The 13,856-nt window shown below is 42.1% G+C and overlaps 1 protein-coding gene across 4 annotated transcripts in view; it reads left to right on the forward strand.

The window, feature by feature from the left end:
- Positions 1–13,856, forward strand: part of golga4 (golgin A4) — a 175,147-nt gene that overhangs the window by 115,535 nt on the left and 45,756 nt on the right. The window lies entirely within an intron of this gene.

A 13,856-nucleotide genomic window follows, 5' to 3' on the forward strand; every position in this document is an offset into this window, starting at 1 on the left:
TGAACATTGGCTAGGCTACTAGAAAGTCCAACATTTTATGTCTCATCTGATTGATGTTTTTCAATATAATTAGCTTGAATTAGCCTGGATTGATTTCAGGAATGTCCTAATTAGAACACTTAAAACCCATTTTATACAACTGTTTAATGTTAATAGATAATTGGTGCAGGATTGCAAAAATAGACTATCTCCAGTGATTGAACATTGGATTGAGAGACATGGGTGTGAAGAAGGGTGATTTGTTTAGTTTGGAAAGCAGGAAAATCTTTGTTGTTTACACACAGGATTGTGAGGATTGAGGCTGGAAAGCACACAAACATGCTTTTGAAGTAGTTGACAGAATCAGACATTGTCAGCATGCAAAAATAAGGTTTAGGGTGTAAAGAAATACAATGGTTCCAGGAAGTTAAGCGGACTGACCGGGTGGAGGGATAAACATTGTGGGCAAGGTTTGTGTTGACATTTTTGTTCTATCCAAAACAAATGAAGATTGGCATAATGGTGGGCAGAGCCAAATGTAATTTAGAATTTTAACTTGTGGTTACTATCAAGCTGCTGTTGCATAAACGGAAGCATAGTTCAGAACTGAACCTTTGAGACTTATGCATGACATTACATGACGGAAGACAAAGGGACCCTCCTCATCGCTTGGATGATATTTCACAATCCATTGAAGATTGAATATGCTACCTCTGTATTCTGCATACTTCGGGAAGCTAATTCTAATGTTTAGATTACTTAAAGAGTAATACTTCAAAGCAGAAACATTTAATAAGAAATCAGCTATGTAGTTACTATATAAACGGTTTCCAAAAGAATGTTTCTTATAATACAGCAGTGACTCAACTTAAAAATGCTTCATTAGCTGCAACTTGCATGGGGTTTTCCCAACAAATGACTGAGGCATTATAAATGCAACTCTACCTTCTTTTGATGAAGGTAATTGAATTGCCTGCGAGGTAAAGCTATGCTGCAGTCGCAACCAACTGAATTCATTTTTAAATTACATTCTCTTTGCTGTTTTTGAAACAAGTACAAGGATGTTGCCAGGGTTGGAGGATTTGAGCTATAGGGAGAGGCTGAACAGGCTGAGGCTGTTTTCCCTGGAGTGCGGGGGCTGAGAGATGACCTTATAGAAGTTTACAAAATTATGAGGGGCATTGATAGGATAAATAGACAAAGTCTTTTTCCCTGGGGTCAGGGAGTCCAGAACAAGAAGACATAGGTTTAGGGTGAGAGAGGAAAGATATAAAAGAGACCTACAAGGCAACTTTTTCACACAGAGGGTGGTACGTGTATGGAATGAGCTGCCAGAGGAAGTGGTGGAGGCTGGTACAATTGCAACATTTAAGAGGCATTTGGATGGGTATATAAATAGGAAGGGTGTGGTGGGATATGGGCCGGTGCTGGCAGGTGGGACTAGATTGGGTTGGGATATCTGGTCGGCATGGATGGGTTGGACCGAAGGGTCTGTTTCCATGCTGTACATCTCTATGACTCTACGTCCGAGCTTACTCTTGAGTTAATTTTTTTTATAGCCTCCAAAAGATTATTTACTCCAAACTTTTTATTTTTGGACCTCTTAGAATAGCTATGGAAACTCTGACTTAGTATAACAAGTTTAATATTTAATCTTGCATAATTTGTTCAAGTCATCTTTATTTCCCATAATTTGATTTTTCAGTTGGAAATGATTTGACAGCAGGTGGCAAGTAGGCTTTTTACAAAGAAGGACTGCCTCTTTACTCAAAACTGCTAAATTCTTATAAAATTGGGCAACTACTCAATGCTCCAGCATCTAAAATATTCATAACAAGAATATATCAATTCCAGTACTCGAAGTAAATGTGTGAGAAATGTTTTAAATTGCTTGGCCGCTGTGTTTGCAGATCACTGATTCAAAATACAGGATATAAATTTGGAGTAAATCTAAGTCTCAAATTTGGACAGAGATTACAGAAACAGAAGAATTCCAGGAATACTTTGTGTGACTATTATATCCTTCTGCTTAATAAGAGCCAAAACAAAAGCACATCAGGTTCACAGGCTTTAATAGGCAAGACTGAGAATAGTTGCTGACACTTGTTGCTGCGTGGGTGTACTTTTTAATAAAAATCATTAACATATAGACTTGCCTCACTGAAGATACACCACATTGTTGAAATATTGCGTTACTGTTCAGCTGTAACTTGTCTATTCTATCTACAAATTTCCTGTGATTAAACAACAGTTAACATTAGAATGATGCAAAAATGTGTTAAGTTAGAGCAATTAGCTTTCTGGTTTAAAGGAGCTGGCTAACTTAAATAGAATGAGCATACTTAACAGATGAAATGAATCATTTCGAGAGGAAGGACATGAAATAAAGGATGCATTGGAAACACTTGCAGGCATAATGAGACTTATGTGTAAGGTCATTGAAGGCAGTTGGGCAGGTTGAGAGCACTGTTGTTAAACTGTACACAATCCTCGATTTATAAGTAAAGGCATCAAGTACAGAAACAAAGAGGTTACAGTAAACTATGTTGGAAGTCCGACCTTGTCTGGAACATTGTATCCAATCTTAGACACCATTCTTCAGGATAGGTATGGAGGTATTGGAGAAGAGGCGGCAGGTATTTTTAAGAATGGGCTTGGAGATGAGGGACTTCAGTTACTTGGGTATATTGGAGAATAATAGACATTTACAGCATAGTTTGAGACCATTTGGCCCATTGTCCTTGTTCAGTTTGCAAGAAATCTAATCCCACCTTGCAGCTGTCAGTTTGCAGCTCATTATATATGACACTTTAAGTGTGTATCCCTGCACCTTTTGAAATATTATGACGGTTTCTTCCTCAATATCCTTTTCAGCTGATCCCCGCAATCCTCTCAGTGAAAAGAATTACACCTGTGATCCTTTTTGACTACTTACTACTTACTAAAGCAATGCACTTCTCAACTTTGAGGGAAAGGACCTTTTTATGCACTTTACCTAGGCCACTCAGTTTTATGCATGTCACTATGATCCCTTATCAAACCTAACCTAGCCAATCCTTTTCTTAACTAAACTTCCCCAGTCTCAGCAACATCCTGGGAAACTTCCTCAATATTGTCCAAGTGTAACAACTTCTTTCTTGGAGTGAAGTGGCCAGAACTGCATGCTGTATTCCAGCTATGACCCAACTACTGTTTTAGTTCTATTCTGACAAAGATCATTGGACTCAAAATATTAACTTTTTTCTCTCTCTACAGATGTTGCCAGACCTGCAATATTTCTCCAGCACACTGTTTTTGTTTTTGTTTCAGGTTTCCAGCATCTTTGTGCTTATTTTAGTGTTTTACAAAGCTCCTATATACCGAGCCAAGCCTTATTTTATGCCTTGACTAATTAAGGCACTTTCTTGATGACCTTATGCATCCATCTAACCTCTTCAGGTGACTGTTAACATGCACTCCAAGGTCCCTCTGTTTCTTTGCACTGCTCACTAACCTACCATTGTATATTGCCTTCTCTCATTAGCTTTCTACAAATGCATTGCTGTTCGTTCACTTCATTAAACTTGATGTGCCACTGTTTCAGACATGATTCATTCATTAACATCTACCAAAGTATAGTTCCTGATTATTACCACGTTATTAGTTGTTGTGTTGGTTTGCATCTGTTAATCATGCCCCTACAGCACAGCAAGTGCTAGTGAGGCTAGGAGCAGAGCGCAAGTGCAGCTGAACACGTAGCTGCAGAGCTGGTGTGGGAGGGGGAGCTTCAGATATGTGGATCATTGGGATACCTTCTGGGGAAGACGGGACCTGTACAAGGAGGACAGATTGCACCTGAACTGGAAGGGTACCAATATCCTAGGTGGTAGATTTATTTGATCTCTTTGCGAGGGTTTAAACTAGTTTGGCAGGCGGATGGAAACGGAACTGTGAATCAGAAGATGGGATAGCTGGTGAACAGGCAGATACAGTCTGTAGAGAGTCTGTGAGGAAGGATAGACAATTAAGGGGGCAAAGTTGCAGTCAATGTGATGGGTTAAAATGTGTCTATTTTAATGCAAGTATCAGGATGAAGGGTGATGAACTTAGAGCATAGGTCAATACTTGGAGCTGCGATGTTGTGGCTGTTATGGAGACTTGGATATCTCTAGGGCAAGAATGGTTGTTGGATGTCCCAGGGTTTAGAAGTTTCAAAAATAATAGGGAGGGAGGTAAAAGTGGTGGGGGAGTGATATTGCTAATCATGGAAAGTATATTAGATGCAGAAAAGGAGGTCATCACTGAAAGTTTGTTTACTGGGTCATTATGTGTGGAAGTCAGAAACAGGAAAGAGGCAGTCACTTTATTGGACATTTTCTGTAGACCCTTCCAATAGCACCAGAGACATGGAGGAGCCAATTGGGAGGTAGATTTTGAGAAGGTGCAGAAGTAACAGTGTTGTTGTCATAAGTAACATTAACTTTCATACTATTGATTGGAACCTCCTTAGTGCAAATAGTTCGGATGAAGCAGACTTTGTCAAGTGTGTCCAGGAAGGATTCCTGACTCGATATGTAAATAGACTGACTAGAGGGGAAAAGTGAGGACTGCAGATGCTGGAAACCAGAGTCTAGATTCGGGCAAAAACGTCGATTTTCCTGCTCCTCAGATGCTGCCTGACCTGCTGTGCTTTTCCAGCACCATTCTAATCTAGACCCTGACTAGGGGGGGGGGGGGGGGGGCAAATTGGATTTGATGCTTGGCAATGAACCAGGTCAGGTGTTAGATCTCTCAGTGGGAGTGCATTTTGGTGACAGTGATCACAATTCCCTGACCTTTACTGTAGTCATGGAGAAGGATAGGAGCGGACGGTATGTGAAAGTATTTAATTGGGGGAGGGGAAATTTACAATGCTATTAAACAAGAACTGTGGAGCATAAATTTGGAACAGGTATTCTCAAGGAAATGCACAAAAGAAATGAGGTTGTTTAGGGAGCACTGGCTGTGAGTGCTGAATAGGTTTGTCCCATTAAGTCAAGGAAGGAATGGTAGGGTGAAGGAACCTTGAGTGACAAGAGATGAACAGCATCTAATCAAAGAGGAAGAAGGAAAACTATTAAGATTGAGAAAGCAAGAACCAGACCGGGCGCTTGAGGGTTACAACATAGCCAGAAAGGAACTGGAGAATGGACTTGGAGAAAGTGAGGATTGCAGATGCTGGAAATCAGAGTTGAGAGTGTGGTGCTGGAATAGCAGCTGGTCACACAGCATCTGAGGAGCAGGGGAATCGACATTTCAAACATAAGCTCTTCATTAGGAATGACTTGGAAGAGCTGGAAGGAGGCATGAAAAAAACCTTGGTGTATAGGATTAAGGAAACACCAAGGCATTCTACACTTATGTGAGGAACAAGGGGATAGCCAGAGTGAGGGTAGGACCAATCAGGGATAATAGAGGGAACTTGTGCCTGGAGTCAGAGTAGGTAGGGGAGGTTCTGAATGAATATTGTGCTTCAGTATTCGCTAGTGAGAGGGACCTTGTCGTTTGTGAGGGCAACATGCAGCAGGCTGATATGCCCGAGCCAGTTGTTGTTAAGAAGGTGAATGTGATGGAAAGTTTGATGAGTATGAGAATAGAGAAGTGCCCTGGGCTGAATGGGATATACCTAAAGTTAATACAGGAAGTGAGGGAAGAAATCGCTGCACCTTGGGTGATGATCTTTGTGTCCTCACTATCCACTGGAGTAGTACCAGATGAATGGAGGGTGGCACGTGTTATTCTCTTGTTCAAGAGAGGAAATAGGGATGACCCTGGGAATTACAGACCAGTCAGTCTTACGTCTGTGGTGGGCAGATTATTGGAGTCGATTCTGAGAGACAGAATTTGTGATTACTTGGAAAGTCATAGTTCGATTAGAAATAGTCCGCATGGCTTTATGATGGGCAGGTCATGCCTCACAACCCTTATTGAATTCTTTGAGGATGTGACAAAACACATTGATGAAGGTTGAGCAGTGGATGTAGTGTACATGGATTTTAGAAAGGCATTTGATAGGGTTCCCCATGCTAGGCTCATTGAGAAAGTAAGGGGGCATGGAATGCAGGGAAATTTGATTGTCTGGATACAGAATTGGCTGGCCCATAGAAGGCAGAGGGTGGTAGTTACTGGAATGTCTTCAGCCTTGAGCCCTGTGACCAGTGGTGTTTTGCAGGGATCTGTTCTGGGACATCTGCTGTTTGTCATTTTTATAAATGACTTGATGAAGAAGTGGAAGGGTCGGTTACTAAGTTTGCTGATGACCCAAAGGTTGGTGGGGTTGTAAATAGCGTGGAAGGCTATTGTAGGTTGCAATGGGACATTGGCAGGATGCAGAGCTGGGCTGAGAAGTGGCAGATGGAGTTCAACCTGGAAAGTATGAAGTGATTCATTTGGAAGGTTGAATTTGAAGGCAGAATACGGGGTTAAAGGCAGGATTCTTGACAATGGGATCTTGGGATCCATGTCTATGGATCGCTCAAAGTTGCCACTCCAGTTGATAGGGTTAATAAGAAGGCGTACGGTGTGTTGGCTTTCATTAGCAGGCGAATTGAGCTTAAAAGCTGTGAGGTTATGCTGCAACTCTGTAAAGCCCTGGTTAGATCACACTTGGAATATCGTGTTCTGTTCTGGTCATCTCATTATCGGAAGGATTTGGAAGCTCGAGAGGATGCAGAGGAGACTTACCAGGATGCTACCTGGACTGGAGGGCAGGTCTTAGGAAGAAAGGTTGAGGCAACCAAGATTTTTCTCATTGGAGTGAAGAAGGATGAGAGGCAAGTTGATAGAGGTGTACAAGATGATGGGAGCCATAGAGTGGATAGCCAGAGACTTTTCCGAGGCCAGAATTGGCTATCATGAGGGGGCCAAATTTTAAGATGATTGGAGGAAGGTTAAGGGAAGACATCAGAGGTAGGTTCTTTACACAGAATTTGGTGGGTGTGTGGAATGCACTGCCAGAAATGCTAGTAGAGTCAGATACGTTTAGGAACATTTAAGCAACACTTGATAGGCACATGAATGATAGTACAATGAAGGATATGTAGGTTAATTTGATCTTAGAGGAAGATAAAAGGTTAGCACAACCTCGAGGGCAGAAGGGCCTGTACTGTTTTTTGTTCCAAGTACATTCAATTCTTAACCATTGTTATTTGTCATGAAAAGCACAAACGTAGTATTGAGGCCCACAGAACTTTGAAGGAAATGACATATTCATCACAATAACTCTCATTACCCTTTTACTGCCAGTCCATTTTGAATTCAGTTTGCTATTTTGCCATCAAATTCTTTAACAGTCTATATCACATATACTCGTCTCATTGATTGTCCTTGTTACCTTTCAAATAATTGAATCATGTTAATCAGACATGGCATTCCCATGTGTGCTGTGATTTATTCGTGCCTTTCTAAATTATTTCTTCTTGTCCCTCAATTATATTCAGTAACTTTTTATGCCGCAGCAGTTATGTTTTAGAAGCTCGATTTATCACTCTTTTCCCGATATAGAAAATGATAGAACATCGTTGGGTCCAACACATCAACATCGTGCTGGTCTTCAAAGAAGTTTGAAAAATGATTGTCTAAGGCTCCACAATTTATTCTCTTGCTTTTAATTTTTAAAAAAATTAACCTATTCTTTTCATCATTCTATTCAGATATATTATTACACACCTCTGGAGCAGGTAGGGAATGGACCAGGACACGTGGCACCCTACTACTGTGCCACCAGAGGGCCCTCTTGCTGCTTTTAACAGTTGAGGATACATTTCATCCAGGTTGAAATTTGTCCTTTTTCAGAAATGTCCTATTCAGGATAGAGTTCATAGCTTTTGATACAGAGGAAATAAAAGATCGCTGATATAGAGAGTGAATGTTTAAGGTGATGACAGGTTGCCAGTCAAATGGGGTGCTATGCCCTTAATGATTCGGGGAAAGTGAGGACTAGAGATCTGAGTCAAAAAGTCTGGCACTGGAAAAGCACAGCAGGTCAGGCAGCATCCAACGAGCCAGAGAGCCGATGTTTCGGACATAAGCCTTTCATCAGGAATCTGGTTGGGGGGGGGGGGAGCGCGGTGAGCTCAAAGGAGCTGAGAGATAAATGGGAAGGGTGTGTGGCTGGGGCAAGGTAGCTTGACAGGTAGCTGGGGAGAGGGGAGATGACGAAACTACATCTCAACACCTCATCTACTGTCTCTGTTGCTTTCAATGTGGTCTCCTCTACATTGGGGAGACAGGACACCAACTTGCGGAACAATTTAGAGAACATCACCGGAACAGACGCAGCAAACAACCACACCACTCTGTGGCCGACCATTTCAACTCCCCTTTCCAGTCTGCCAAGGACACACAAGTCCTTCCTTCTCCCTCGCCAAATCCAAGTCACCCAGTGCCTGGAGAAAGAACACCTCATCTTCTGCCTTGGGACCTCCCAACCGTATGGCATCAATGTCAATTTCACCAGTTTCCTCATCTCCCCTCCCCCCATCTTATCCCAGATCCAAGCTTACAACTCGTCACCTCCTCCTTGAACTGTTCTACCTGCCCATCTTCTTTCCCACCTATCTACTCCATCCTCCACTCCAACGTATATTCACATCCACCTTCATCTACCCATCCACCTTACAAGCTATCTCTCCCCCCAGCCCCACCTCCCTCGCATTTATCTCTGAGCCCCCTATGGCCCACCTCCTTCCACAGAAACATCACTTCTCCTGCTCCTTGGATGCTGTCTGACCTGCTATGCTTTTCCAGCGCCACACTTTTTGACTATGTCTTCAATGATGTCAAACTTCCTGAGTATAGTTGAATTGCAATCATCCTTAGAAATATGGTGTATTCTATTAGACTCTTGAATTGTGTTTTGAAGATAATGGACAGGTTTTGGGAAGTCAGATCATTAGTTACTTGCCAGGCTTTGACCTTACTCTTCCAACTGTGGGTTTTGTATAACTTATCCTGTTCAGTTTGTGGTCAACTGTAATAGTGGGGGAATTCAGTGATGTCAGGGTCATTGAATGTTACATGGGGATGCAGTTAGATTTCTCTTGTCGGAGGCAGTTATTGCCTGGCACATTTGTGCAACGAACGTTCCTCGCCATTTATCAGCTCATGTCTGAATGTTGGACTGAGCATTGCCTACTTCAGTACTTGAGGAATAGTGAATGATAACGAATGCTTTGCAATCATCAACAAACAATCAAGCTCTGAATGACAATATTTGAAAGAAGCAGCTGAAGATACTTGGGCCTAGGCCATCACCTGAGAAGCTCCTGCAATGATGTCCATGAGTTGAGATGATTAGCCTCCAAGAAGCACAAGTGTTTCCTTTATGTTGGGTATCAAATTGACCATGGATTGCCAGATGGAATTAACTGAAGGGAATTTAACTAAATAAAATAGTGTAGGGCTGTTGTGGTGCAGTGGTAATTAAACAGTTAGATTCTTTTGGTCTGCACCACTTCTAACTCAGCTGCTGTGCACCAACTGAGGTGACCCACATGCCATGGAAGGACACCAGACACTGTAGCTGGTACGCTCTGTACCTTTGGACTGAGAGACACAGATTCAGGTTTCACCTTGAGCGGTGTGCAATAACATCTCTGAACAGATTGATGAGAAAAATAGGTCAAAAAAAAATAAACTTCTAAAATTAGGTAAAGAATGCAGGGCTGTTGTAGTGCAGTGGCAGTATCCCTACCTTTGAGACAGGTTGGCCTTGGTTCACATTCCAACTGTTCCAGAGGTGTGTTTAACATCTCTGTACAGGTTGATTAAGAATAATTTAAAGTAGTTGGGGCTGTTGTGGCACCATGGTAATGTTTGTGTCTCTAAACTAGGAGGCCCAAGTTCAAGTCCTCCGGAGCTGTCTTACGTGTCTGAACAGGTTGATTTAAAATATGACACGATATGATTTCGTACAGTACAATTGCAACGTTTAAAAGGCATCTGGATGGATATATGAATAAGTTTGGGCTGGGTGCTGGCAGGTGGGACTAGATTGGGGTGCGATATCTGTTCGGTATGGACAAGTTGGATTGAAGGTCTGTTGCCATGCTGTACATCTCTATAACTCTGTAACTCTATATTTCTGTTGTATCGTGGTTATCACACCCTCTTTATGAGTGAAACAGCCCTGGTTTGAAAGCAGATAGAGAAACCTACATATATTGATGGTTTTAGTGATGAATTGGTTCCTGAAATTAGAGATCTTGTAGAACAGTCGTCATGTTTCTCCCTCTGAGCCAGGAAACCTGGATTCAAGTCCCCGCTGCTTCAGAATTGTCTTAACATCTCAAAACAGGTTGATTGGAAAATATCTTCAATGAAGTGATTGCTACAAACAAAACAAAACCTTACAAATTTAATGTATGAAGTCCAAAATAATTTCTGATGGAAACTTTCAATGAGCGTGATGTATTTGCACTAGCTCACAAACTGATTTGCTGCAGCTATGTTATTAGTGATCTCCAGGGTGTCAACATGGCCATTAGCCAACCCTTTTTTAGCTGTGAAAAGGGAGAGTGATGGGATGACCAACCGTGGTTTGATTACAATAAATTTCAGGCAATCTTTGTTCTAGAATGCATTCAAGCCTTTCTCCATTTTAGGGAATTAAAAGGTGGACAATCAACTGATAGCTCCATTATATCAGGTGCAACATTAATTTTTTTGCAGCGCAAAAGCTTTAGTGATTAGCCAATTCTAAGCAAGCAAAACAGGAAAGCTGACATGATGACACGTTGGGAAAAAGGCTTCTTCTTTTGTTAACATAGTACCCTATGTGTAAGGCTGAAAATTGTGCCCTGATAAAAGTAGAAATAGAATCATTAAGATGTATAGCATGGAAACAGACCCTTCGGTCCAAATCGTCCATGCCGACCAGATATCCTGAATTAGTCTAGTCCCATTCGTCTGTGTATGGCCCTTATTCCTCTAAACCTTTCTTATTCTTTTATCCATCTGGATGCCTTTTAAATGTTCTAATTGTACCAGCGTGCACCACTGCCTCTGGCAGTTCATTCCATACACCCATTATCCTGTGCATGAAATAGTTGCCCCTTAATTCCTTTTAAAAATCTTTCCCCCTCGTATTGAACCTATGCCTTCTAGTTTTTGAACTCCAGGGAAAAGACCATAGCTATTCACCCTGTCCATGCCCTTCATGATTTTGTGAACCTCTATAACCCTCAGCCTCTGACGCTGTAGGGAAAATCACCTTCTCCCTATAGCTCAAACCCTCCAACCCTGGCAACATTCTTGTATATATTTTCCAAACCCTTTCAAGTTTCACACCATCCTTCCCATAGGAGGGAGACTAGAATTACAGGCAGTATTCAAAAAGTGACTAACCAACATCCTGTACAGTCGCAACTTGACTTCCCAACTCAATGCACTGGCCAACAAAGGCAAGCACACCAAACACTACTTTCACAACCCTGTCTGTCAGCAACTCCACTTTCAGGGAGCATGAACCTGTACTTCAAAGTCCCTTTGTTCGGGGGTAGTGGGAATCAAACAAGTAGTTAACAAAGGTATCAGTCTAAGGCTTGTGCAATTGGGAAAAGGGGCAGGTCAAATATATCACATGTCGATCGCCCATCCCTCAAGTCCCTCCTCCCTACCTTTTATCTGAGCCTGCTGGACGCACTTTCCTCATTTCTGATTAAGGGCTTATGCCCGAAACGTCTAATTTCCTGTTCCTTGGATGCTGCCTGACCTGCTGCGCTTTTCCAGCAACACATTTTCAGCTCTGATACTCCAGCATCTGCTGACCTCACTTTCTCCTCAAATAGTCAATGCAGGCAGGAGCAAAGCTGATGATGAGGTAGGGACTGATAAATTAAACTGCATTATTTCAGTGCAAGAGGCCTGACAGGTAAAGCAGATGGACTCTGCATAATTGGGAACATGAGACTGGGCTACCATAGCTATAACAGAGATGTGGCTCAAGGATGGACAGGATTGGCAGCTTGATGCTTCAGGATATGGATGCTATAGGAAGGATAGAAAGGGGGATAAGAGAGGAGGGGGAGTGTTGTTTTACTTATTAAGGATAACATTACAGCTGTACTTAGGGAGGATATTGCAGGGAGTATGTCTAGTGAAATTATTTGGGTGGAACTGATGAAGGGATGATCATGTTATTGGGATTGTGCTAGAGATTCCTCTCCCCTCTCTTCCTCTCTCTCCCCTCTGCCTCTGCCCGAGTAGTCAGTGGGAAATGGAGAAGCAAATTAGTCAGGTGTCAGTTATTTGAAAATAATGCGGCAATGGTAGGAGATAACTTTCCAAGCATAGTCAGGGACTGCCATGGTATTACGGAATTGGATAGAAAGGAATTTAAGTGTGTAAAAGAAAATTTTCAGTTTCAACATGTGGATGTACCTACGAGAGAAGGAACAAAACTTGACCTACTCTTGGGAAGTAAGGCAGGGCAAGTGACTGAGATGTCAGTAGGGGAGCGCTAATTGTAAACTAGTTATGGGAAAGGGTAGACTTGATCTAAAAATCAGAGTTCTAAATTGGAGGAAGGCAAACTTTAATGGTATTCGGCAAGAATTTTCAAAAATTGATTGTGGGCAGATATTTGCAATTAAAAGGATGGCTGGAAAGTGGGAAGCCTTCAAAATTGAATTCAACATAAAGACAAGTGTATTCCAGCCAGCTGCTTGAACTTGATCAGATATTCAATCAAATATGTTTGACCTTTGGTGTGCTCGCCGTTATTAGTCAATGTGTTGATTATAAGAGCTGGGAGGTCATGTTGCACTCTACAGGACTTTGGTTTGGCTACTTTTGGAATACTGCCTGCAATTCTCTCTCCTAGGGGAATGATGTTGTGAAACTTGAAATGGTTCAGAAAAGATTTACAAGGATGTTACTGGTGTTGGAGAGTTTCAGCTATAGGGAGAGGCTGAATAGGCTGGGGTTATTTTCCCTGGAGTGTTGGAGGCTGAGGGGTAACCTTATGGAGGTTTATAAAATCATGAGAGGCATGGTGTAGGGGAATCCCCAATTGGAGGGCACAGGTTTAGGGTGAGAGGGGAAAGATTTAGAAAGGGACCTCTTTTAAAGGGCAACTGTTTCATGCACAGGGTGGTGAATGTGTGGAATGAACTGCCAAATAAAGTGTTGAAGGCTGGTACAGTTAGAGCATTTAAAAGGCATCTAGATGGGTACATGAGTAGGAAGGGTTGAGAGAGATATGGGCCAAATGTTGGCAAATAGGACTAGGTTTATTCAGGATACCTGGTCAGCATGAACAAGTTGGACCGGAGGGTCTCTTTCTGTGCTGTATATCTCTAACTGTAAATGTCTTCTATTCATCAATTTCAATTATTTCATTACCTCAACACTCTAAATTGAAAAAAATAAACATCAACATTAGGTCTGTTAATGTACTTTAAAGCTCAACTATCCGTCTCATTTTTATTTCAATTTTCGTGACATAAATATGGCCTACTTTGCATTTTTTATTAAAGTTTGAACAGTTGCTAAAATAGCTTTGAATGTTTTTTGTAACTGAATGCTCATTCTATGAGACTTCCTTGTTCCTTATCATATTCTCAGACCCCCACCTCTCACACCCCCACACCCCCCAAAAAAAGACAGCAGTTTTGCTGTTGGTGTCCAGTCCAGCTGCCCTGGAGGAGGGGATTGGGAGCAGATGGAGTGCTTGGGGGTGGGGGGGGCGGGGTTGCAGAGCAGATGAGGGGCTGACCTGCACAGATGGGGTGAGAGAAGTGGGTGCTTGCACGTGGTATTCTGCTGCCTAGTCTCCTGAACGGGGAGCACACTTAGCAAGTGCTCGCTGGATTAATCCCTCTGAACTAACTGGGACTGGGTGGGGGAAGGGTTCAGCA

This window comes from Hemiscyllium ocellatum, chromosome 4 (assembly GCF_020745735.1).
Source record: "Hemiscyllium ocellatum isolate sHemOce1 chromosome 4, sHemOce1.pat.X.cur, whole genome shotgun sequence".
Taxonomy (NCBI): Eukaryota; Metazoa; Chordata; class Chondrichthyes; order Orectolobiformes; family Hemiscylliidae; genus Hemiscyllium; species Hemiscyllium ocellatum.